Here is a 27,484-nt window from a genome sequence, read left to right on the forward strand (position 1 = left end):
TGCTTCTAAACTCCCTTTCATTGCATTTCAGGAAGGGATTAAACAGCGCTGGCATTAAAGGTGCTGGTGGAAATTACATGCTTCTGCAGAAGCTGTGGAAAGGCTGGCTAGAAAATATAGCTTAAAATGGCCCTGAAACCACGGAGGAACAAAAGCTAGAATGTGGTCTTTCAAGCTGAGGTGATCAAATACCCTTTACTATCTGGCCAACTGCAAAGCCAACAAACCACACTACTCAGGTGAAAATGTTATAGCAAATAGACTGCAGTTCCTACACAGGGTGCACACATCCTACGAAGCTTTGGAATACATGTGATCTGTAGAATTCAGTGCTTTTTCTTTTTACTGTCTTAAAGTCAGTTGGTTTCAAAGGAAGAGCATGGGGGGTGTGTGGGGGGGGAAGGATAGGAGTCAGGTAGCCTGAATGCTTCCACTCAGGAATATTATTCCTGAAAAAAGAGCAAGTGGATATGAGGTGGATGGAGTGAATGTCTTTTGCACAGGCTGAGCACCTTGATGGGGATGGCCTTGCTACACCAGGAGCCTATCTGTATGACACAGTTCACCCTCGATGCTGCAGTTCTGCTCCTTGAAATGTGGTCGTTTTGATCAAAAAGAAACCGAACAAGCCTCTCTTGATATTCTCTAGGCAACGTATTTATTTATTTTTTTCATCCATTTTTTTTCATTTCAAAGTGACAAACAAGGAAAGAGGGGTGCAAAACTGTGTTTAGGACTGCAGACTAAACCTTGCCCACTTCTGCCTGCAAGGTGTGTGACCTGTCCCCTCTGCTGGGTCTCTACTTTCCTAGTTCAGCAGGTCTGTGCCTCACTGACCGGCTCTCTGGAGCACACATTCCCAAAGAAGATTGGCCTTGGAGATGCATAGCAGCTCCACAGCTGATGCTTGCTGCTGTTTCCCACACTCAGCCATGACCCTGCTTAGAAACTCAGTGTTTGCAGCAGCCTGGGATTCAGTCCTGTGCAGGGAGCGTGGTGTGTACATGTACCCCAAATATGCCGAAGGGCTCTGTGCATGGAGACCCTCTATTATTAGAAAAGAGCTGAAATGTGTAAGAAGCAAGAACTTGAAACGTGGATATTTTTCCAGTTCTCAGAAAAGCCCTCTATCCTCAATCCAATGTGACCTTACAGATACAGAGCTGAGTAAATAACTAGGCTTCCTGGCCAGTTTTTCTAAATCCACAGTCTGAGCAGGCCAGAGAGGCATTACAATTTTCATCTCTTTGTTCCAATCAAATCAGATTTTGTGAGAAGAACTGGTCTTTCTATAGGTATTTGTGATTGTTTCCATTCTGACCTCCAGGCTGACAACCCAGTGTGTCCCCTAAGGTAACAGGGCATCCCTTTTCAGGAACTACATTTATTGAGTGCATACACAAGGGACTGTGTGTGACCACAGCAGAATGGGCTGACATGATTTATGCAGGCAGTTGTGATCGAGAGATTTGCAGCTTACTGAAGAAACTGAAAGTGCTGTTTTGCATGACTTCCACGGCTCTGCAGGTTCAGCTGCGAGATACGTGGCTATTACCTCTTCCTCCCAATCCACCCCTGCAAAAAAGCACTAAGAGCAGATATCTGAGCTCTTTGTTTTTCTGCCAATATAAGGAAACTCTTATTAGTTTTTCTCCCAGTGAAGGCATATGCAGCAGCTTTGCATGCAAACAGTAGTTACTGGCAGGATAAAGGACTTTGGTTAGTATTGATTTTAAGTCAGGGAGTTTTCTCTGGCTGAGTACTTGTAGGATTTTCTGAATACAATAATGTATAAGGAGTGGCATCACCTCCTGACATCTGATGCTGTCAGAATTCACTTTCAGCCCCTTTCCATTAAACGTGATCCCTCTAACAGGGTTTCTCTTCTACTAAGAAAGCAAAGGCATAGTTGTAAAGAGCAGGAAGGTGGCAAGGGGAGGGAGATTTGCATTTTCTTGAAACCCCATCACCTACTTGCAGTATCAAATTGAAGAAGGTGGACCTCTTAAAGTCTCAAACCATGAAAACAATGCTCAAAATATTCCTGAATACTGGCCTGTAAATATTTCTATGTGTTTCCATGTTTGTTTTTAGGTCTTTTAAAAATACTCTTTTATGTTAGTCCATTGTCTGCCTTCAGGGATCCTTACTCAGCTGAGCTTGTCAAAATGTCTCCTACAGGTTTTCCAATTTCTGTCTCCATTTCTATTAGCACTTTTGGATGAGTGTCACCTGGACTTGGTGCCTTGTCAATTGGAAGAATCTCTGACCTTTTAAAATAGCCCTTTTGAAATGTTGTCTGCTCTGGAGATATGCTGAACAGGAGAGTCACTTGGTATCCGCTTTGCATCTGCCTGCCACTTTTATTTAGGGAAGCAGGTATTGATACAGCTCTTGGGAAATACAGGGAAAGGAAATACTTCTGATGAAGTTAACAGACAATTTGATGTCAGTACTGATGTATACAGATGTAGCTGAAAGAGGAGATGTGCGGATTAATTAATTAGAAAATGGTTGCTACTTGTGACTTCCCAAGGGTATCCCTATGTGTTCAGCATATAGAAATGTCAACACGGAGAAGCCACGTTTCCCTATTAGTAAACCAATACTTTTGGCACTAAAATTCTGTCATTGGAAAAACCTGTCTGAAGAGATCAGCACGTTGAATGACATGATATAGCATCTCTTCTGAGAATGAGCAGCAGGGACAGATAAGCAATTTATTCTCCTCTCAGCACCTGCAGGCTGATGGGTTCCTGCCCAATTTCAAAAGCCATTGCTGTTAAAAAGCCAACGCTTGCCAACGATTATTATATAATGCCCTCTAAACTATTTCATGTCTTTCTCTTTCCATGTGTCTGCTTACATTAGTGCACGAATGCATTCCTTTCCTACAGATGAGCTACCTAAATGTAAAGTATGGTCTCTTTTTTTTTTTCTTTCTTTTTTTTTTTTTTTTTTTTATAAGCGTTGATGGGGTATGCTAGGTGGTGTCTACCATATTAAAAATATATCCTTAGTAACAGGGGGAATGGCTTTGTAATTCCTAGGAAATGCTGACTTGAAAAACTCTGCCCATGTAAGCCATTACAGTTCTTGATCCGTCTGACACCTGACGTTCCACGTTCCACAGTTGTTGCCCCAGGAGGGCAAGGCAATCTCCAAAATTACTAAATTGGGATGGTGACTGTAGAGTTTATTGTCAAGCTTCTGTGTTCCTAAGTCTTATCTGAAGTCAGTGTGTCTTCCAGTTTCTGTAGCAGGTGGGTCCCTGATCCACAGCAGAGAGCTTACCACTGGGGCCTTGCTGGCTCTCCAGATAGTGAGGGGTGCAGCATGGCTCTGGTTTTCCTTCAGGAATCTGTGGTGTTAGTGATGGGAATTGTGGGGGAATGGAAAGGTGCTCAGGCTATTTCTGTGCCCCTTTGCAGCGGGACAGCATCTTTGCTTTTGCAAACTGTGTCTTTAGAGAGGCTGCTCTAGCCTCGCTGTTGAAAGGAGAGATAGTAAAGCAGATTTTTGCCTTCAGTACAATGGTGGGTTTAGGAGTCTCTGCGAAATCACAGATCAAACATTCCCTTGCAATTTTTTTGAATTGTTTCTCTTTGCACTTGAACTGTGCTCATTCCACATAGTTCCCTTGGCTTCAGAAAGGTTATTCCTGGCTGATGGCAGGGTAGACCAGCAAAGAGTTTGGTTTGCATTATACATGTGGGGCAGCAGTGGACAGTCACTTGGAAGAACAGGGATATTTATAACTGGAATTTGACATTAGCCTCAGGTTGGTTGTGTTTATATTTTACAAAGCTAACAGATGTGGCCACAGAGCACGTAGCCCTGTGGCAGCTCTGCAGGAAGGTCTAGATAAGATGCTATTGAACAGATGAATAATGGGGGCTTTTATCACTGAATTTAAGTTCAGAACAGTAATTGAGATTTTCAAAACACACAGGAGGTTTACCTTTCATTCATTTGGATGGAACATGTGTACCTAAATCCCTTTGAGTAGCTCAGCCTCATTTCTGTAACCCATCTGCTCCCACAGCTTCCGCTGACTTGAAAGAAAGATCACCTGTGTAAGAAGATGGGGTTGGCTCTAGGTTAGTCTCAAAGAAACTGGGAAGCTATACCACAGAGCACAGAAAATATTTTAAATTACAGTAAATAATAGATGATTTTTTTGTGATGGATGGCCATCTAGGCATAGACAAAAGAAAGCTTAGTGTGTTTTTTTTTGAACAAAATGGAACTGTGTTCTGCTTTCTTCTCCCCCTGCTGCTGCTGCTCCCCTCCCCCCTCCCCCCCCGCCCTTGTTTTATGGTGCTCAGAAATACTTCTAAAGCAATGCTCATATTGTCCTAAATTGGTCATTTACTCCGAGTCTTCCACAGCATTTGGATGTATTTTGGAGCTCATTGGAAGCTCATGTATTTTCATAAGGTCTTAAAATATCTTTATTCAGGTAATAAGTAAATGTTGATTATTGTCTCGGGGAGCATGTTTTGATTTGTGATGTCTGTGCATTATTGGTGTTGGAAACACCATCTTTAAAGGATTTCACACTTTGGCCTCAGCACCTTCAGGTTTTAGAGAACTAGCTGTAATATTCATAACTGAAAACAAACATCATCCATATTAAAACCCAGCCCAGCCGAAGCATATGTGTCTAATTAAACAGAGGAGTGAGCTTTGGCATTTGCCTGCAGCTGAAACCGTTTCTTAGAGAGACTCATAGTCTGAATTTATCTTTATTAAGGCCTTGTCCAAATGATAAATATATGCTGCCTGCTTGGTATCTGCCACTTGGAAATAAATCACTTTAGGATTGATTTGCTAACAGCTTTCTTCACTCTGTGTCCTGCTGCCTGGGACATGCTGGAGTTCCTCACAAAAGCACACAGATAAGTCGAGCTGCTGTGAGAAGAGAGCTAACAACAGTGTGACAGAGCACCACGTATTTGCTGGCACAGATGTCTGCATGATTGTCATTATTTAAAAATTGTGGAAGTCACAGCTTACTCGAAATTTGTGAAGGGTTTACTGGCAACCTTTTTTTCGAGCTTGTTCTGCATGGGCATGAAGCTTGAACATTGCTTGGTATAGCTCCACTGCCTGCCTCCCACAAATTTTAAAATGGCATATGCAGAGGAGCCCAGTTTTGCAGTCCCTCGTGAGATGAACCATTGTGCTGTAAAATGGGCGAATCTGGATTGCTTGCTAGTTTTTGGGCAGCTTAACCTGGAGTTTTTGTTCTATGAAGCTACTTGAAGCAAAGACTGCTTTCTGAAGGGATGCTGTACTTTCAGAAATATTAATGCTTCCAAATGTTAAGAGTGATACTGTTTGCTCCTAAGCTCAGATTCATTTTTATTGCTGTGGTTCATCTCTCTCCATGCAGAAAGGCAGATGCAGGAAGACACAGCTGCAGTGTGTGTAACCAGGTAGGGGAAATGGTGAGCACAGCAGTGCCGAGGCTGACGGTGGCATCGCAGCCATTGGGAGGGAGCAGCCACTCCTGGGCTGGCCTGTCACAAATCTGCCTTCAGTGGCAGTTCTGGGACCTAAAGCAGCCTCTGTAGGGTTCATGGTCTCTTCCACCTAACAGCCGTGAGGATTTTCATTTTCTGTTGTGGGTGAAGGGCAGGCAGGGGGGCGCTATGATTATTGCTCCGTTAGCATAAGTGAAAGCCCCCCTGCCAAAGCCTGCAGAGGCACAGCTCTTACTGGCCTTAGGCACATGCTTAAAATTAACACGTGCAGAAGCACTCTGTGGGCTGGGCTGGTGCAAGGCAAATGTTTAAAGTTAGTTACTTGAGTAAGTGTTTGGATGACGCTAGGTCTGAAAAGCGTTTTATGGAAGTGATTCTGGAAGCAGATGGAATTTAACAGACTGAGATTGCTCTGAAATTTTTGAACCGTGTAGTACTAGTTAATAGAAAAATATTCTTGCTCTAAAACATCGTTTTTAAAAAGCCTATTATCTTTTATAAAATTCCTTAGAGGTTTTCCATAATGGTATTTAAACTGATGTATACGGTAGTGCTTGATGGGTCTGTGCTACTGCCTGACTTTCATGTTACTACCAGCCCTGCTTTACTGACATTGTATTTTGGAGAAGCAAGAATTACACTGAAGTGCAGCAATTTTCTATTATATACAAACAGAACTTCAGAAATCACCTCTTTAACCTGAAAAGCCCCGGGATCTTGATCTTGGAGTAAATCAAATAAAATGCTTTTGCATTTTGGTCTTCTATCTGGTACATGCAGCTGATCTAAAAAAGCTCTCCAGTGTTTCTGAGGGCAGGTATGTTGTTTAACTGTGTAATAGCTGAGGCTGAAAATGTTGTTTCATCTAAAGTATGTAAGGTGTGCTTTGAGTGAGATGTAGCTAAAAGCCTTTGTGGAAAAGACCAGGTTGTACACGATAGCTTCTTTCGGAGTCAGAGTCATGGCAGGTGACTTAGAGCCCTAGAAGGCTGGTAATGAACTCCACTGACATTGCCTGGGAAGGAACAGCTGCCTGTGTTTCACGTTAATCTAAGAGTAACAAGAAAAAATGCAAGTTTGGACAATATTTTTCTTTACAGCCACATTTGAGACCTGAGGAAAACCATCTAAAATATGTTTTTCACAAAAAAAAAAATAAATACCTTTAAGGCCTGTATGAGAAATTTTGTGTTTTGTATCTCTTTTACTTAAACATATCAATAAGAAAACTTGAGCTAAAGCAGTCTCATTAACAGAACTACCATTTTAAAACTGAGAAATATTTGATCTTTAAGTGTTTTACAAAATTAACAGTGAATGTGAAGACTGAGATGTTTGTTACTTTGTGCATGGCACCCATTTTTCCTCCAGGGTATTGACTACTGCATATTAGTAGCTATGCAACAAATGCTTCTTGTTGGGAGCAGAATGTTTCCAGCAGGTGCTGCCAGTTCAAACTCATCTAGTCTGATGAGGAAGAGAATTTCATAGAATTCACTTTTTGTTTGTTTATTTATTTATTTATGTTACTTCATGTTTGCCTAAGAGGGGTGTCGATATCGAAATGGAATTTCCAGATAGTGGTTGAATCTAGAGAGTTACAACAAATGAACAGTGATGGGCAATTGTCTCCAGCGTCCTTATGGGAAAGTGTGTGTGTTTCTTTCTAATTTCATTAAGTATTGGTTCCTGTAATAGATGCATCCCTAAAAGACAGCAGTGAAATCAATAATAATGATTGTTGCGATGGATTGTGGATGTGTGCATCTTTTCCTATCTTTTCCCCACTTCAGTTTCCTTTCACTTACTGGTACCAGAGGCTTGCTTGCAGCCTGGCCACTGCCTCTCTTGAGGCTGGCAGCTCTTCGGTTCAACAGAGTTTTCTGCTGGTTTGTCTGAAGGTTTTCTGCTGGTTTGCTCTGGTTTGAGCTGAATGCTCCGAGAGCTGAGGGAAACTCTGCCAGGCTCAGCATCTCCACGGAAAGGGATTCCTGGGGTTGGGGCACTGAGGAGTCTGTTGCTCTTCAGGGCCTCTCCTCCTTACCTGGCCACAGCACGTTGAGGTACCATGACTCCAGAGGGCAAAGGCTCACAGATATTTTTCTGATATCCCAGAAACTTGGGGCTTAAAGCAACCAGGATTTTCTGAGGGAGCAGGTACGTGGGCTGCTCAGGCTTTGCCCAAACGACCTCAGCCTTCCTTCAACTGCCAGCCTTTCCCAAACTTGTTCACTTTTCAGTGGGATCAATAAACAAAACGAGCAAAGTAGAGCAGATGGGATGTGCGTGCAGGGTTGGATGGAAAGAAGGCAGGGGCCTTTCCTTCTGGCTACAACACAGCCTTAGCCTGAGAAACCACATCCCAGAAACCTCAACACAGGAGCTGTTGGATTGGGACTGCTCTACTCACTTCTCGGCTGATCCCAGCATACCTCTTGCATGAAGGCAGTTTTCTGGCTGCTTTGTTCTGCCTGAATTGATGATAATTAGGTATCGGCATATATATTGTGCCATACAGTGCTGCTTGAGTAATTCCCGTATGGATTTAATTAATTAAGCTAAGTGCAAATGTGTAAATTCTGTATTTGTAAAAGTAAAGTGCTGGATTCCATTTTCAGAAAGATTTTATTCTCTGGAAACTGTTAATACATTTCCACTGCTATCACACTTTAAATGAACTCATGAGTTAAGAACAGTGACAGAGAATAAATTATCATACAGCTGGTAGGAGCAAGATAAATAAAAGGATATACATAAAAAATAAATGGATTCTGTCCCTGTATATGTGGAAGAACCAGCCCTTGATGATGAAAAGCTATTAACTAGCTTAGTGTAATTAACTGTTTTAGTGTTGCTTCAGGGAGAGGGGTTTGCAGTTCTTCCTTTGAAGCCAAGTGTCACAAGCATGTGCGAGTGCGGTAACAGCTCTTCTGCACTGAGAAACTGCTGAGGAAATGTACAGAGGAAGAAGGTGGGGGAATCTGGGGCAGAAGGGTTGTTTCACTCTTAATTCTTCTGCATCTTTTTTTCTGTAGCCAGCTGAAAGAGATTGCCAGTGAAACAGTGAACTTGAATCTGCATCTGAGGCTCTGAGCATCACCTTGCAATAATCTCCAGGACAGTGGGAAGGTCGCTCTCTGTGCATCTCACCCAAGGTCAGTCATAAGCACCCAACACAGGGAATACAGGCAGACCTCTTTGCAATTCTGGCAGTGCAAACTGGCTGGAAGAGGTACAGGAACACCCCATCTTGCTTTGGTGGCTGGGTATACCTAGTGACCACAGCCCCTGCAGTCTGAGGACATAGCTGTATTTACTGAGGACTCAGCACAGTTTTTTCTCATAAGAATACGAAGCATGTGGGATGACAGTATTTGCTGGCATGTCTGCTGCTTATCTGTGGCAGCAAAACTCTCAAATGTGCAGACTGGTTGTGACTCAGGGACAGCATTTCAGAGATGAGTGTGGACCTGCGAGCACCATCAGCAGAGGAGGAGCAAACAGCTCAGCGCCCCAGCATGGAGAAGCTCTTTTGCAGGGCCCCATCCTGCTGGCCAGCTCAGGTGGCCTTGTCAATGGCACCACAGTCAATGGTTCCTGCCACCTTGCTGGCCCTGGGACTACCAGCTGCAGGGCTGCCAGCCTTGCTCGTCCAGCTGAAATGTAACACCATAACAGTAACACCATAACAGCAAGCAAACAGGGTGGGAAAAAAAAAAAAAAAAAGATTAAAACTCAGCCCAATCATCTTGTGATGCAGGCTGGGACACGGGCATGAGAGCGGGACAGCCCTTCCCAGCATCCTTGCAGGCTTAATCCAGTTTTCCTGTGAAATTGGACCCTAAAATGTATGGATCTGTTGCTATAATGAAACACTGATGCAATAAGGTTTATTTTCTAATCCTTTCCGGAGGGTCCACGTATGTTTTGTTCTCTGGCAGAGCTGGTATGGGAGGCTCCCTTCCCCTGCTGGTCACCTCTCCCTGTCCCTGGGCTGCTGTTCACTGTTTCCTTTGCCATAAGAAAGGAGTGGATCTGGGGACTGCAATGTCTCAGGCCAAAACGAACATCATCTTGACAATTAACCTGATTTCTGCACTTCTTCCAGCAAAGCCTCCCCAGATAGTGAGGCAGCTCTGCATGGACCTGAGCCCCCAATCCCAAAGGAGACCAGGCCCTTCTCTCCCTCTGCTCCTCTTCCTTGCACCTCAGTTTCCTTCTCCACTCTCAGCAGTGTGAAGCACAGCACTGTGAACCTCTGCAGGCGAGCAGGCAGAAGAGCTTGCTAACAGAGATGCTATTTTGAGTCACCTGTGCTGATACTGGCTTTCAGGGTATGGTTGTGCCCCGGCAGGCTTGGGTTGCTTGCATCCTGGGGTTTCTGCTTTCTTTTTAAAGCTGTGTATCACCACGGAAATTGTCTGGGCTGCTCAGGGGGTGATGGGCTCAGGGAGGTGGCAGGAGGAAAGAGTGGGGTCAAGCTTGCCTCTCACCTGGGAACAGAGGTACCAGTCCAGGCTGTGAAAGCTGCACTGCAATGCAAGTGGGAACCAAAGATGCAGGTTGCGGGGGGGGGGGAAGGGAATAATAATAGTAATAAATATATATATATATATATATGGGGAACTATGAATAGTCTTGTAAGAAAGACCTGAATTTACTGCAATTTTGCTTCCCCCCGCCCAAGATATATAGGCACAGATCTTTGTGTAGCTTTTTTAGTTAGTTTGTTTAAATCCAGAAGATGTGCACGCAACTATCATTTCATTACTGAAGTTTAATAAATGGATATCTGAAAGCACTTCCTGATTTTCTGCTGGAAGGCCCTACGGTAATGAAAAGTATTATTTTATTATTCAGTGTCATTCTTGGTGTGGGCTCTGAGGCTGGCATTGTGCTGAGATTTTCCTACTGAACAAAGCACTGATCTTATCTTTCCTTCTGCTGGTTTTTCTGCACTAGAAATTCCTCTGTATGGAAAGGATGGACTCAAGATTTAGTGGGATCAATAGGGATTTAAATGTAACTTGAGTGTAATATATCCAAACCAGCTTCTTGTGGCTAATTTCCAGGTTAAAATGTTTCCCTGAATATGTGTTTCTCCAGTCACCTGGATTTTTTCCTATTCTACATTTTGAACTCCTTAAGAGCAAATGATTTATTTCACTGATGTTTACTCCTGTCACTTTTCTTCCCAGTGCTCTCAAAAAAAGGTTGTGCAGAAGGGCACAAAATCCGTCCATAGAGAAGTGCTGGTCTTTGCCTATGAGGTGACGCTATTGTCAGGGAACATGAATAATCCTCTTCTCTTTTCTACAAAGGTCTGATCTTTCTTCCCCCATCTAAGATAAAACAGTCTGTCTGTCCTATAAATGCATAGTGAAGTGTAATTTCACATCAAATCTTTGTCCCATGGTCAGGTAATGTGATGCTCATCTAAAGGATAAGAGAGCTTGACAAGCTTCAGCTCACCAAAAAGGTAATGTTCATCACTGCCTGAATCTAATTTGAGCTTCCTTTCTAGTTCACTGTCCAGGGAAGGAGACATGAGGGACTGAATATGTAGAGGCCAGGCTGTTGAGGGACTTTATTACAAAGGACTAGAAAAAGAGGGCTGCCCTCTGTGAGAGATGGGGAATTTTGAGTCTCTTGTTTGTTATAAGAAAATCAAATGACACCAAAACAGCCTTGAGACTCTACAATAACGGTTAAAATAATATATATTTTTTTGAGTTTAAAGACCCTTGCCCATACATGTGTGTTATGTTTTCTGTTGCCCTTCAGGGAACTATGGAGTTGTTAACCTGCTAGCATAGAGGAAAACTGATTAGTTAGTATGCCTACTAGGTTTTTTTATGTTTGGTTTTTCTAATATATAGATCAAACACATTTTGTTTTTTTTTCATTTTCACTCTGAAAATTTGTATGGATCAATCTTATTGACCTTTTTACACTTTGACAAACTTTAATTAAGTCTCCTACACAAAATCTCATGTAAAAGGAGAAAAGCTCAATATCATGAGTGGTTTTGTTTATAGCCCTCTGGACCAAGGACGCCCAAACATTGCCAAGACCTTATTGATCATTTATGAGTCATTTGTTCAAAGGTTATATCCTCCACAGATGGTGGATATTTTTTTCTTGGGGTCTGCAAAGGCAGTAAGTTTCCATTTTCTGCTTAGGTCAAGACGAGATGGCATCCTCTGACAATGGCAGTCACAGAACTCTGTGCTTCTTATTAAAGATGAAACAGGATTGAAGAAACCAGCAGGGCTCTGCTCATGATGCTTTCTAAAGGTAATGGGCTGAATCTTCTGTACATTGGCAAAGGTTTATTAGCTTCAGTGGAGCTACTTGTTTTGGCTGGGGATCTGATGTTTACCCTGTGCCTCATTTAGGGATATATATTAAAAAAAAATCACACACAAAAAGGGAAAAAAATAGAGAAAAAATACTCAGCAGTGAGAACATTTAAAAGCTGTTTCATCAGGCATCTATACAGTGCAGGTGTAAAACCTATGGTGAGGATGTTATTGCAGAATACTTTGCATTCAATAAACTTATGTCACGCACAGAGATGTTTGCTCACTAATTCTCCTTCCAGAGGGAAAGGCAAAATTTGACTCACTGATTATAATTCCTTAAAGTACATGGAGGCTTGTGAGCAAAGTGCTGTCTATAAATTAAACAATAACAGTAATTCATGTGGAGTATGGCAGCCAGGCTGTGACTGAAGGATGCTGTCTGATGTGCTCCCAGCACATGAACCTTTGATCCTTGCCAATCAGATTAGGAGCAGCTTTTAAAACAGTCACATAGCAGGATTGCCAGAAAGGTTTATCATAATGATTAGGGAGCACATAATTAAAGCCACTCCCAAACTCAAAACGCATTCTCAGCAGACTTCAGAAACTCTAAAATGCTTGTTTATTCAATAATTACAGAGCATAATTATGGTAATGAGGTTAGCTCAGATTTACATATTAGCAATGCATTTTAATGATCTGATTATACAAAAGTGAGATACAATAGATTAAATTTTATGTGGAAAATTTGTTGCCAGACTGGAATCAGGAAAAAAAAAAAACAACAAACAAAAAAAGCCCACACAACAAATAGATTTATAAGAGCTCAGGGAATTACCATGTAATAAATCCTATGGTTGTAATGAAATAACTAGAGCAGAAAAAAATTCAAACCATTGTATGAACAAAAATCCCCAGCTGCAGGACTACTGCTGAGTGACATTAAAGAATATAGGTTTTCTTTTCTTCAAACTATTTTTAAAAAAAATCACCAAATGGGCTACAGAGTCCTTGGAGACAATTTTGTGAAGAACAGTCACTGTTTTTGTTTCTGAACAGTGAAGTTAGCAAGTCTAGATAAAGGAAATGACCCTCCTGTTTTCTCACCCAGCTCTCATCTTTTCTTTCATCTGTCTCATCTTTTCTTCCTTTCATCCAGCTTTTGCTTCTCTTGCTTTCATTCAGTGGTGTTCTCTCAAAAAGCCCTGCTATGTTTTCTACCAATAAAATTTGTATTTCTGTCTGTGGTTGGAGTAATTATATTTTCTTTGTGTGGCTTTTTTTTTTTCTTTCTCAGGCTCTGTAAAGCTTTTTGAATTTTATTTTAAAGGAACAATTCAATTCCTTTAATCTTTGCTTTGGTAATACAGTATTGTCTTTGACTCATTAAATGTCCCTCTTTTGTTGTTTTAAGAGGTTAGTGATTTATTTTGTGCAGCATTGTAGCAAATTGGATGATCCTTAAGTCAGGGAAATCAAAGCATGTGATGCACTAACTGGCAAAGGGGGATAACATGCTGAAATATTCTGTTTGTGTATGATGGGCTTGATCTATTTTTTTATTTTTTTTGGTAAATGATTACAACGTTCAGAGGTATAGTGTGAATAATAGTGAAATTAAAATGTGAGAATTAAACAATCCTGAGGATGCTGAGACTGAGATGGTGATGTTCTCTCTCCACCAGGCAGAGCAATACATGCTGCTTTGTCAGCAGGATTCAGTCCATGTCCCAGTTTAGCTCTGCTGGATGTACCCTCAGCTCCAGCTCCTTGCTCTGGGTTCAAGGACTGCCTAACCACAGGAGCTTCTGTGCTGAACAAACTGCTGAGCAGACAGGAACAGAGGGATATGGCGCTGTGTAAGAAACAGTAGTTTTAGTAACACTGGTTTGATACCAGGTCCCAGTTGCATCCTGGGACACCCAGCCCTGTCCTGAGCTTATCACAGCAGCCATTAGAAGCTCCCATTTGCATTATAAATCAACAAATGCCAATCTGAACCATCGCTTTCAAAAATGTTTGCTCTGAAGTTGAGTGGCCAAGTCTGAAAAACAGAGCCCTTATGTTAAGTAAATTCTTGTACCTCACTTAAGAACGACAGCATCCTTGTACCTTCTGGGGTGCATTCATTTGTAGTGGTCTGGCTTGTTGGATGAAGAGGGAGAACCAGTAAACTCCTAGGAAGAAATGGAAAAGTAATTTTAACCAGGTTCAGGTTAATCTTATTTTTAAGCATCCATATTGTCAGTTCTCATTCTTTCCATCAGTAAATGGATACCACAGAAATGTTTTTTACTGGTGCTTGGTTCCACACAATACTACACACACATGCTAAACTTCTGTTTTATGCACATCTTTATAATTTCATGAAAAATCAGATCCCCATGAGGCAGTGTTTCCTAACTGGTCCTTTGCCGAGCCCTTATTACAGTATTTTTTAAATACACTTTTTTTTTTTTTTGAGTTGCACCAATAATGTTATTCGTTCTTTAATACACCAGCCTCTGAAAATCTATTCTTTGAAGTCCATAGGCAAGAAGACTTATGGTGTTTGTTTTGAATATAAGATTTTGTAATTTCTTTAGCTTGTTTACATTTTTTTTCCCCCAGGAAATCATTTCATCCTTGTGTATCAGCACACCAGGGATGGACTTGGCCAGATCTTGCATTTTCTTTTTGCGAGAGAGGGAAACATGCTTGCACTTTTCTTTATTTGTGTTCAGGTGTCCTGGTACAAAGCTAATTGCACTGCTTTCTGGGATTGTTTGCCCATGTTTTAGGGTTTGCTTGCTGTTTGCCCTGTGTCAAGGAAGAAGACTGAATTTGCTGTTTACACTGTTCTCTCACTGTGCTGGACAGGGAGCTCTCAGATGCAAGGTGCGATGCTTTGACTGGCATATTGTTGTATGGGACTGTATTAAATGAGCGAGTAGCTGCTTTAACTCGTTGCAGCAGCACTGTGAGAACTAAACCAGCTCTGCTCCAAAGGCCTCTCATCTTTCATGTGTTATAATATTTTATTCATTTGACAATAGTCCCATAAATTTCCCCATGAACACCTCTTCCTCTCCTTGGTATTGTTAATTTTAAAGAGTTGACTAACTTTGGGTTTAGCATTGGACGTTGCCCTCGATAAAACTCAATGCGAAGTATTATTTACATTAAAGGTTTCTGTTTCCTACTGAAATCAGTAGCAGATGACTCACAAAAGTGCAAAGATGGCAAAAAGCCCCTGCTTGTGAAGAGCAAGCTCTTTATTTTCCTTCTCCAGAGCTCCTTGCAGGAACAGCTCTGGTGGTTGTCCTGGAAGCAGCTTCATTGTCACGCATTCAATGCAACCTTCCCTTTAACAAAAGACGATACATTTCTTTCTCTCTCTAATTAAAGCTTAGACTTCAAAACATTGTATATTGTCTGGGGCTCCAACCATCTTCTAAAAGAAGAAGAATAACCCTTTCTTTTGGAGGAAAAGATCTCAATGCTATCTATACTTCATGGATTTTGAAGTCAGCACATGAGCATTGTGAGTTGCATAAATCCGATGGATATTCTGTGCTTCAACACAAAAACTTGTCACCCAGGACATTATTGCCTGAGGCTTGGAATAGAGAAGCTGCAAGCCCCTGCAAGACACGCTCCAGACATACTGATATATCTTTGCAATGTATTTTTACTGTCCAAATACTAGCTAGATAAGTTCATGTAAAAGTCACGCAATAAAAATATCTCCATGCCGGGCTGAGGATAGTCATATCCGTTCTTTTCGAAGTCAAATATAAATGATCCTGCTCATTAAAAAAACCTCCCTGCTGTGTTGCCCTAGCCTATTTCTCTTGTCCTATGACTCTAACAACGTTCATTCTTCTGTTCTATATTTGCCGTTTTGAGGACACTGAGGGTAGAGGAGAGCTTTCTGCTTCTTCATCTCCGTATCCTGCTTGTGGGAATGCTATGGCACGCATTTTTTCCGAGCCAGCTTGGCTGACTGGTTTCTTGTCAAGCCGTGTTTGTTGAGCTCCTCAGCTTCCAGATCCCCCTTCCTGGGAAGGATTTGATTATAAGGAAGATGGTGGGACTTCAGGCCATGAAAAGTAATTGAGCTTTCAGATCTTTCCTCTGTCCATGAACCGAGTTTTGTGAGTCCAGCACATTAGCTCTGCTGACTTTGAGTGAGGCTGGTTGATACCACCTGGTTAACTGTAATTGGCAGTGAAACATTTTTGTAATCATTTTGGTATGAAAGTTGCTAGACAAGCAATAAATTACACCATGTTGTGCTTTATGAAACACATGAAAAACTTAGTGAAAGTAAAACAATTCTATAAATCCAGCTCCTCCATATCCAAAGCATGTGCTTTCTTGCAAGGTGACTGGTGAAATGCGTGTGCCTCTCAGCATTGTTATTAGGAGGAATAGTTTCCCAATAACTCAAATATATGTGAGAAATACACACACACATATAGACAGAGTAATAGATCACTTCTCCGTACCTTCAGAAAATGTTACCTTTTTCTCTGCCCTGAGATTTTAGGTACTGCTCAAAGGGCATGCAGAGAAGGGGAAGACTTCTCAAGGTGAAAACTGGGCTTGTGGGGCTCTGCAGCACCTGCAGGTACAGGAACCTGACCCTTCCTCAGGCTGCAAGCTGTGTCCCCAGGTGAGCAGCACCTCTCCCTGCAGGCTCCCAGGTGGGCACTGGCACTAGTGGAGCTGCTGGTGGGTCCTGAACTGGCTGAGCTTCTTCCACTCTGCGTAACCAACCCACAGTTGCTCAAATGAAATAGTAATAAATATAATCTGTGATGAGGGCTTCCTTACAGCTCGGGCTGTGGTGATGGGGAACGCTTCCCAAGAAATGAAATTGCTGATCTAGGTGACTTTATATTTTAAAAGAAAGAAAATTCATTCAGTGAAGTTAGCAAACAGGGATGTGGTGGCTCTGTAGCCACAGGTGTCAAATGCTCACTGCCTTGGAACTGCCGAGCCTGTTCGGGGAAGATTGGCATGGACTTGCCTTTCTAGCTGAAGGCAGGAGGGTGGGAGAGCCTCATGGATGTGTGATGTTGAAAACCAGCGCCATGTAGATTTTGGGGTTTAAATGAATGATGATAACAAATTCACCAAGGATATATGTATGTGAATTTTTAATTGATTTGTGTTACTCAATATTAACATTTCTCAAAACACCAGAGAACCAACAAGGGGGAAGATTTCAGCCAGTCTGCATCAGATATGTTCCAGTTGTTGACAATAAATACATATTGTTTCTCTTGTAATATGACTTTTTCTGGGTTTCTGCTAGTTCTGTTTCTAGGTGTGTAATTTATCTGTCTTGCAGTGACTGTGAGGGGAGTGGCAGGATCTGGCTGGGTGAGGTGAGCTACCTCCTTTGTGAGCACTTTGTTTTCAGTCTGACTCAGTGCAAGCCGTAACCCTGGCACTGAGTGTAAGGTCACAGCTTTGGTGACTTCAGCACATCACCCCAGCTCTGGGGAAGACTGGATCCTCCTAGGGACGAGGGAGACTGGAAACCGCCTTGCTGAAAATGAGCAAAATTGCAAATGGATGATGCTCTGTAGGCATTCCTGCCCAGAAATCTCATCCAGCTGAGATTTCATGTTATTTCTGTCAATAACGGGGTATCACTGTGCGTACGGGTATCTCTGGTTTCTGTAGAGGGCATCTGAGGTGCAGGAGAGAAATGAGTTGCTGAAGGTCTCACGCAAGTCTTGCACTTAATCTGTGGAAGGAATCCAGCCACCCTTGTCCCCCATTTCCACAGTAACGTTCAAGCTTCAGGAAAGCTACAGAGTAGTAAACAACTGCTGGGAATAAATGAGCTTGTCATGCTAAGCGTACTCCTAAAGGGATGCTGTGCTACCTCTTTTTTCTTTATAAAAAACAGCTGGCCCACAGTGGCTGTAGTATCTAAGCCTAGGATAAAAGAGGATTGAAGTCTCCCAGTGCTAACAGGGTATCTCAAGCTGCCTTGTGGCCTGCAGGTGATTGAGAGCACATGTGGCTCTACTGCTAACAGCACACTAGCTGCTTGGTGAACTCTTTTTCCATTGGCAGCTTTTACTGCATAGGCAGGAGGTGTCTCTTCAACCAGTGCCTCTCAATCTGCCTTCTCCTCTCTTCTCTTCCATTGACTCAGGTTCAGAATCTGCAGAATGACACTGAAAGCACAGCCTAGGTAGGCCTTGCTGATCTGAGTAGTAACAGTGGGTTTATGGCAGAAACTCAGAGAAAGGAATTTCATTTCTTATTAACTCACTTTTTTTTTCTTTTTTTCTTTTTTTTTTTTTTCCTTCCTGCCAAAGATATGTGAAGAATAAGGCAGTAGTGGTAAGCAGCTGTGTGAAGAGAGGAAATAATGAAAGTTACTGCCCAATGAGAAAAGCTTTTTTGTTTGCTGAGTTGTTTGTGGCTTTCTTCTCGAGTTCTGTTGCTGTAATAATGGGTAACTGGTATAATAGTTTTTGTATTACACCTTGAAGCAAACAGTCATTAATTAGTCCTAAAATTTATATGCTGCTGTGTAGAGAGATTTTAATGTATTGTAAAGCAGAAGTAACTTTAACCAGCAGGGTATTTTCTATCTGAGCCAACACAACCTGTTCCATGCTAATGTTCAGTTTGCTGAATTCCTGGTTTTCCTAGATATTTCATTATCTTAGCACTATGTTTATAATCCCTACAATGTCTCATAAAGCAGGCAAATTGCATTAGCCTGCTTTCGTAGAAGAGCAGGGCCCAAGCTGAGGGTAGGTGCCTTGCGATGATTTGGGTGCCCTATCCGAAATGATGATCCTGAATGTCTGCTCAGCTGTCACTTAACCTTGAAGGTGGTTAATTCTTGTCATTAACTGATGTCTTTATTTTAATTTTGCTTTCCAGTACTAGGAGTTCTGCTTCGGTCCAGAGTGTCTCTGGAACTGCAACAGTATGATCTCTGCTTGCTTCTAAGAGAAATAAGGAGCTGTAAGGTAGGACATTCTCCTATCTGTGGCTTCTGATGCACTCCTGGCACGTGCCCACTACGCACTCAGTGAATGCCTTCTGCTACAAAATTCATGCTGGCCTTGTCGTGCTTCTTAAGTATTGCACAGGCGACGTGGAGAAAAAAAATGCAGCATTCAGAGTCCTGCACCAAGGCCTTATGGCATGAGGTTGCAATACATGAATTTAGGAACGAATTAGTTTGTGGCTGTGCTTGTAAGGGACCTGCCTGGAGTCAAAGGAGAGTCTTTGGAATTACAGTGAGCTTCCTGGATCACCAAAATGTGACTTAAACTGTAGATCCATTTGTTTTCTACTTTTACATTGTGGTGGGTGATTTTCTTCTGTTGAATTCTGACTCCAGAAGTCCTGCTATAATGCTGAAAATAATAATAAAAACAAGCAAACAAAAAGCTGTGTTTACAGGAAAGGCTTTGAAGGAAGGGACAGCCTACAGGTATAATCTCAATTCTGTCTCAGCAAAGCCTGCCCAGGAGGGCTGGCTGCTTCTGTCTGAGAAGAAGGTGGAGCAAGTAAGTTGTTCTCTCTGATGCCTTTCCCATGGCTTTTTCTAGAATTAGGTGGAAATTCTAGATTTGGCATTTTGACATTTTTCAAATTTGTGCTTTTGAGCACAAATTTGGCAATTTGACATTTCCAAATGAAAAAGTGATTTAAAATAGGGCAGGACAGGATGCTTTGAGGCTTTTCACCCTTCTTGCTCTCTCTCCTCACAAGTATCCGTCTGAGGTGAGGGGTATGCCTTATGAGGTATGGGCAAAGGTGTGTGTGTGCATGAGGGGGCTTGAATACATCTCATTTCCAGGTTTATTTAGACTCAGGTTCATTCCCAGTTTCATTCTCTGGGATTTTCCAGGCTGAAATCCTTTCTGTCCATTTGACTGTTCTGGAAATGCAGGCTCCAAGCCATTTGAAATATTTGTCTTTAATCTGGATAGTACTTCCAGCATGCTGGGAGGACCTTGGTGTGGAGATGTAACACCCAGGCTGTTGCACAAAGAAATGTGCTGTGGGGAGAAATACCCAGGCACAGATACATATACACATACACCTTCTAGTTGTCGCAGGCGTTAGGATGTGCTGTCCCCTGCTCAGATTGGTGGGGGGAAGTGCCAAACCCTTACTGATTAATTGTGATAGTTTGTAATGTGGGCAGTAAGATGACTTTATGGGATGTGGACCGAAGTTCACTTCGTGGTGTATCTTTGAACTTTTAGCACACTGTTAAGATCTTCAACAGAAAGGTACGTGCTGTTATCTATTTATTTATTTATTTATTTATTTTACTGATGGTGGGCCACGTGACATTCTACATTGTGTTGTTTTATTCTAACTCTGTTGCAGTAAGATCCATAATGGCACAAAATTATTCCCTCACTCATTTAAAAAAAAAAAAAGTTGATTTCTGTTCTTACTGTGTATATGTATTTTAAAGCTTTTTGTTATTCCCTATTACCTTGGGGCTGGTATTGTTTGCTCCATTTGCATCCTGCTGAAATACTTTTTTTGTTTTGTTTTTCCTGAAAATGCAGAAGAAGCAGTGAAAGAGATTTGCTGCAAAAGCTGTGCAAATATTCAAATAAATCAGCCAGCTTCCTTGGCAAATACACTCTTGGTATTATGCGTCCCTTTTAACATTTCAGACATTATCTTTCAGTTTAAAAAAAAAAAAAAAAGACTCCTTTCTGTGACATTCTAGAAGATTTTTCAGAGAACAAGTCTAATGGTGTTGAAATGTGGTACAATAGTTATTTGAGAACACAGCCTTAAGAAGGGGCACGTTCTGGCATTGCAACGTGTTTGAGATAAGAATGAAAACCCCGTGTCTTCAGCAAACAGAGACCGAGCTTAGTTTGAAGAAATGCCATGTGCAGCTTCTTTAAGAAACCACTAATTACACACCATTAGAAAATAAGGATGGGACTGCTAATCAGCTGCCGCTCCATATTCTAAAGTGTGTGTTGTGTTTGCAACTCTTGGAATTACTCTTTCAGCTATTTTCAGCGTTTTTCATTAACGAGATTGTCTACTCTTCCAGTTTGTTTACTTGAATAAAAAATAGTTTTGACTTCCATTTTATTTCATGAAGCTCCTGGGAAAACAGTTTATTTTGCAGTGATTTAAATAGTTACAATTAAATTGGGGCTTATCTAGCTGCATTTTCACTACCAATAGAGACTGGAGTGCCTCTTCTCCAGGGCAGAACTTGGCTTGAGACTCATGAGCAGAGCTATAAAAGGAAATGGGCTAAATGAGCAGCTTATCTTTTGTTACCTTCACAGACAGAATTAAACCTGTAAAGCTAAATCCCCCCTGGAATTAAGTAGTTTGGGAGAAAAAGAACAGAGAATTGCACAGTACCCTTGGTTATGGACTATTTAACAGCAGGGGCAGTTTATTTCTAGTTTGTAAAAGATTGTCTTTTTTTTTTTTTTTTCTTAATGCTCTCCTTTTTATAAATATGTTGTTCTTTTCTTATAAATGCTTAGTCACCCAGTCTCGCGGCAGCACCATGTGAAGAATAAAGTTCTGGTGCAGAGGGATGAGACAAGACACTAGCTGCTGCTTGGACCTGTAGGACTGTCAAAGTAGTCTTTGCTTCAGCTTCCCAGTCCCTAAGGTGGAGACAATTATGTGTTCCCATCTTTCTCTTCTGGGGCCCACAAACAGAGAAGACTTTCTGTGGTGTCTTTCACACTTTGCCTATAAAATGGTAGTATCTGGCAGCTTCAGTTCATCCCGGTTTGTTTGTGTGTTTTAGAAGTAGATTTAATAGGAAAACTACTGAAATTTTATCATGACAGAGCGTTCCTTGTGGTCAAGGATGGCAGTGCTTGAACTGCACAAGTCAGTTGCCTGAACGGAGTTAAAAGCAATAGCAATATCTTGTTGCACAGTTTGCAGGACCACTCAGCTCTGCTTGTATAATTGAGTTAACGATTCTCTTCCTTCACCTCTGACATGGCTCTGCCTTTATGAATGACAAACACCTTTGTGGAAGGGGTATCTCACAAAGCATCAAGTGTCACAACAAAGTTACAATAGCTTTCTCCGTGTTCTTTCATTTGTCACCTAGCCTAGGAATTGTTGACCATGGTGAATTAACTAGATGTTTCTGCTGTTTTACTCTTTGTTACTGGTTATATTAAAAAATAAATACAAGTTCTCCATAATGTTTGTTTTTCCCAGAAATCCTGGCAATTGCTGGCTGCCATACAGAGGTGCACTGTGATTGATACAGCTTTTGCTTTGGTGCAGTGAAGGTCAGACCAGAATTTGTGAAGCTTTGAACAAGTGGGAAGGAGGTTTGCAATGTTAGACAGTCCAAGCATGTGTGTTTATTCATCAGCAGCACTGGTATTACCTATACCTGAATAAATGTCAGTAGGTGCTGTAACATCTTTACTGAAAGACTTTGAGCATGTTAAGCTTTGCAGACTTTATGTTAATTGTCTCAAATGTGACCCTTACTAGGAATATCTTCTTGGAACTATGTAAAGGAATGGGAGAAAGGGGCCAATTGTTAGATACTTTTTGCAAATACATCTGAGAATTGCACTGCCATCTTTTTTTTTTTTTTTTTTTTTTTTTTTTTTTTTTTGACACGTTCAATCTGTTGCCCCATTCTTTCTGAGCAGATCAATGAGAGAATGAATTTAATTGTGCAGCTTTCCTTTCCCTTGCTGCAGGTCTGTGGAAGGGATGCTTATACACCCATCAGCCTTGCTGCTCCCTTTGTCCCTCTCCCCTGGCTGCTGCCTCGCCTTCTGGGTTTGCAGGCAGCATGGCAGATGTTGATAATGGACTCACCCCTCTGCCTGATGTGATTTTCACACAACATTTTCCCTATGACTTGCCTGACCACCCCGAGAATTAGCTGACCTGAGCAGAAAGTAAAGGGCAGCTAATTCCCTCTTTTTGACTTGTTAGAGAGCACAATTACACTAACTGTGTTCGTTTGGAGGGGCAAGGTGGCAAAGAGAAATGCCATACAAAGATTGTTAGGCAGGAATATAAAGTGGCAGAAGGCCAAGCAAGCTTTCCACAATTAATCTCTTTAGGGAAGATGCCAGCCTGAATGCTTGTGTACTCTCCTATGTTTGCTGATTCATGGCTGGAATAAGTATCAGCCTTTTTTTCTGGCTGAAGTTAATGAGAAGGAAAGGATACTGGCACTATCGAGAAAGTAAAATGGAGCCAGATTGAATCAACAATATAGAAATCCACGTGGGGTAGCCCTGATGCTTGCTTGTGTTTGGCTCTGACTTCCAGTTGTTACTTCCCCTGCTTGCAGTATTCAAATAGATAAAGATTATCCCTGACTTCTTGTTGGTGATTGGATGCACACCATGCCTTAGCATGTGAAACTCCGTGCTTGAGGTGAGGAGCTGGTTACCTGCTATGCACCGGAGTGAGGCACCACATAGGCTGGTGAGCACAGTCACACCCAGAACCTCTTCAAAATTAAATTAAAGATAAGTGGTACATTTGGGATGAACAGGGTGATACATTTTAAAGAATCCCCTGTGGCTTGCTGAAGAGGAGACTGTGCTGGATTTGGACTTCTGGAGGAGTGAAACACTGGCAAATATCCTTAAATCCCTAAAATATGTGAGACAACTAAATTGAGGGTTTGGGGAACCAACTAGCAAAAACCCACAAGAGCACTTCGCAGATCAGAACATGATAAAGGGCTTTTAATTTTTTTAACAAACTTTTCATGTTAACTCTAAAGAAAGAAGAAGGACTGCTGCACCGAAACTGTGGAAGTCACTGGCTGCAGTGGAACAGCAGAGAGATGATGCGGGCTTTGTCAGTCCAGGGGAAGGAGATTAAGGAATAAGGAGCTCCTGCCAATTCTTTAATGAGGATTTTTTACTTTAATTCCATTCCTCTAAACTGTAAAATTAAGAATAATAAGAGCCTTCAGTGTTCCCTTCAAAAGGTGGTTAAACAATGTAGATCTTTTTGGCTATGTGGGGTCTGCAGAGGGGTGGGAGCCTGTGCTGTCGTGCTACCTCCGCTTCCTCCCTCTGTGTCTGGGCCTCAGATGACACGGCAATGGCAGAGTGGGATGAAGCTGTTTACAACACTGCCAAACACTGTGCCACCAAAGGTACTTCACTTCTGCTCGGGTGCCTACTTGACTTTTTGAGCACATAAGGGACTATTATTTAACCAAAGAAAATGAAGTCCCATTTGCCTTATGTTCTTGAGGATTCAGAAGAGCATTTAGTACAATTATTGCTAGTACATTGACAAGCGGTTCTGAGTGATCTGGATAAAAACATCTGCAGTGCTTTCAGTCAATGTAATAGATTAAGATGATAAATCCAACAAGGCCTGCCTAGCAAAGCTAGCACTGAACTAGCATTCTTTTTTCTCCCTTAAGAATTGCTTCCATTGATGGATAATCTTCGTAGAACAGGAAGCTCTTAAATCTCCAGACAGTGGCTAATAGATGCAAATTTGGGACCGTCATATGCAGTGAACTAATAAGCTTGGCTGATCAGGGAACACGACAAGTGTGACACTTTATCAAGCAGTAAAAGCTGATTAGTTTGTGCATGTTTGGCTGTCCATATGCCTTGTTATTAGAAAGGTTTAAGATAGTTCTAATAATTGGAATGGATGTGAATTCATTTCCTTCAACATAGAAAAAGGAAGAAAGAAAAAAGAAAGTGAATGCAAAGCATTGATTTTTCACCCTTGGAGTGAAACAGATTGAGCAGAGTAATCCTGGAGGAGTCAGACTAACTGGATCTCTGGCTGCAAGTGTAAGCTGAGCAGCAAGAGCTGTTTCACCATGCTGCAGTTTGGGGTGGATCTGAGAGGAAAAGGTGGAGGAGATGGCATTATTGCAAAAGTTCCCCCAAGGCTCAGCTGTGATACATAAAGGGGTCAAGTGACTATGGTAGCAGCGTCAACCATCAGGAAGGAAAAAAGCCATGAGTTGCACTGATGTTGTTTATAGATAAACACTCTTAGAGCCAGAAATAAGTCATTTTATAGCAAACACCTTGGCCAATCGTGCAGCTTATCGTTATGCCTGGAAAGGAGTCCTTCATGCCATAAAATATCACTTGGGTACAATCAAGGTTGTGCTGTCCTTGTCTATCCTGGGCTGATTGAGGTTGTTACTTTTTGTATGTTTTTCATCCAAGTTCTGCCCTGTGGAGGAATTTTTGAGTACAAGGCAGTAAATAAAATAATCTCAGCCCACTGAACATTGCACATGATCCCAAGAGGGTTTAGGCATAAAAAAGATTCACAAAGTTCTAAAAATCTTTGTGAGGCACTGGAGAAGGAAACTGCCGTGTAGCAGGACCAGAGCACCTGGGAAGACAGAAAATAGCTCTGGAGAATCTCCTAGCATCATCTATGATGACCAGGGGAGTGAAAAACAGCCCTGTAGTTCATACAGCAATTTGGGTTAGGGAATTTCAGGTGAGGCCCAAAATTCACAGCTCTCTGCCCATAATAATTTAGAGCAAATATCCAGCTTCTTTGTTATATTTCCTTTTTTTTTTTTTTTTTTTTTTTTTTCCTGGTCTGTTACAGAGCAGTATGTGTCTTGTGGCAGATGGTATGGGCTTAAGATATAAGGGAACTACGCACTCTCAGAGAGGTTTCATCCAGGAGCCTATGAATAAGGTTGGAGGACATGGCTCTCCTTGAGCTGAACCAGTAACACCAGTGTGAGAAGCTGAAGAATGGTGCTTTGGTGTGACTCAGGCAGCAGATCCTACATTTCATTTATGGAAAGTTTTTAATTTTGGTGTCCCTTCTGACTGACTCTAGCTAGGAACTACTGTTTTCAACTCTGTTCGATGGAGATTGCAGCCTAGTTCAGAGAGTTTCATTGTGAACCTCGAGGAACCTGCAGAAGGATGTGGGAGGAATCTGGATTCCAACATGAGTGACTCCACTCTGCCTGCAGGTAAACGGAGCAGAAAGCAATTTTAAGCTTGGTGAATTTTGCTGTCCCTGTGGAAGTTTTCTTACTGCACAGATAGGATCCTGGTTTGTTCTATGAAAATTCATAAAGTCCTTGCTTAGGCCATGTCCTGAATAAAAGTGGTGGTGTCTGGAGGAAACCTGTTCTGTAATCATGGGGCATTCTTAAAAGTGCTTCTCTTTCTGAAATCAGCTTTGGCTGATTCAGCACGTTCTTTCTCTGAACCTCTGTGACACTGAAGTCAATAATGCATTCACCCCAAAGTGCGTTTCTGCACCTGTGTGCTATTTAGGCATCTTTCATTTGTAATAATAGACATGATTTGAACATGAGAACAGCCTTTTTCCTTCGGAGGCAAGCTGAGAAGTGTTACATCACGGATGATGAGGCTGGCTCATCAGTAGTACAAACAGTAAAAGCTTGCCACCTTCCCATGGCCCAGCAGTGAATGAGGACAAATTGGTTATCCAGTACTGCTTTTACTTTTGTTCAGAGCAGTGCATTCTCCAGGGGGCTACACCAAGGGCATGGGGCTACTCCGGGATCATCCATTTTATACCTTACACATTCTTGATTCTGTTGGATCTTTCTCCTGCAGTTCTGACCGTGGCTGCAGTGATGCAGGAGTGCTGGCCAACATGCCATACGGAGTAATGAATTCACGGGTCTGTTTCTTGGAAAACAATGTTTTGTTTTTGTTCCTGTTAATTCAGTGTTTGAAATGTCACAGGTTCACAGTTCCGGCTAGTTAATGTAGCCTTTATATCCACCAGGAAGAGAGGAGGAGCAGCTCTTGCTACTGAAGTGCACGTTTTGTCATTTCGTCTCTCACTGTGAGTCTTCACCACTTCACAGTAATTCTCAGAAACACTGTCAGCAAGGACACCAGAAAGCCACTCAGTTTGCTTGAGGGGCTCTGTGTTTTTCTGGATTTGATTACTTGTTCAATATGTACTACACTAAATCAGATCACTTGATTGTACAGATATCAGATGAAAACCCCCTCGTATACTCCACCAGCAAAGATGAGATTAGACTAGAATTCAGATACGTGCTCAGTGCTGGTCTAAATACATGCTGCTACTGTTTATCAATGCTAATAGTACACCCTTTCTGTCAAAGTTTTATTTCAGTGGAAAGTAACTTTCTGGTGATTTCCTTTTTATCTCCATAATGTTCTTTTGTTGAAACAAATGGAAATTTAAATTTATCTTTTTGACAAAAATGCTGACGTCCTAAAGAGAAAATTATCAAAGAGAGTTAAAAGTTTTTAGAGAAAGTTTTAGTCCCTTGGCCTAAGGCCAGAATCGGTCACTTGGATTCTCTGGCCTGACACACAGTGTTTTTAGTCTAACTCCTGCTTTGTAGTTTTGAAGCGATCTTATCCCATATTCTAGGATAACAGGTGGATGTAAAGAAGGACCAAGATGTAGCAGCAACATTTGCACAGCAAGTACACAAGCTAATGTTATACAGAGGGACCCAAAAGTACTGACAATATCTCACGTGTTATTTACCCAAGGTTACCAAATACCATTTTGAAATCTATTTTATTTGTGCCGTTAATCTCTAAGTCATTGATATTGCACTTGACAGAATATTGAAATACACTGTTATAATCAAAAGGTTTAAAATACATGTGACTGAATAGCAGCTTAAATTTCAGGAATAAAAGATCACACGGAGTTAGACATCTGAAACAATGCCAG

The 27,484-nt window shown here is 41.7% G+C and overlaps 2 long non-coding RNA genes across 3 annotated transcripts; both read left to right on the top strand.

Annotated features, from left to right (window-relative positions):
- Positions 1 to 2,827: 2,827 nt before the first annotated feature.
- On the top strand, positions 2,828 to 15,608 carry LOC110353173 (uncharacterized). 2 transcript variants are annotated; one of them, XR_011811809.1, is made up of 5 exons: positions 2,828 to 2,917; positions 8,525 to 8,644; positions 10,910 to 10,968; positions 11,672 to 11,786; positions 14,575 to 15,608. It is a non-coding gene; the product is annotated as an uncharacterized lncRNA (long non-coding RNA). The 2 variants fall into 2 exon arrangements; XR_011811810.1 differs by having other exon boundaries at positions 2,830 to 2,912.
- Positions 15,609 to 17,778: 2,170 nt separating this feature from the next.
- Positions 17,779 to 20,061, top strand: LOC140003327 (uncharacterized). The gene is made up of 3 exons (XR_011811813.1): positions 17,779 to 17,990; positions 18,695 to 18,783; positions 20,035 to 20,061. It is a non-coding gene; the product is annotated as an uncharacterized lncRNA (long non-coding RNA).
- Positions 20,062 to 27,484: the final 7,423 nt, after the last annotated feature.

Source organism: Anas platyrhynchos, chromosome 10 (genome assembly GCF_047663525.1).
Source record: "Anas platyrhynchos isolate ZD024472 breed Pekin duck chromosome 10, IASCAAS_PekinDuck_T2T, whole genome shotgun sequence".
Taxonomy (NCBI): domain Eukaryota; kingdom Metazoa; phylum Chordata; class Aves; order Anseriformes; family Anatidae; genus Anas; species Anas platyrhynchos.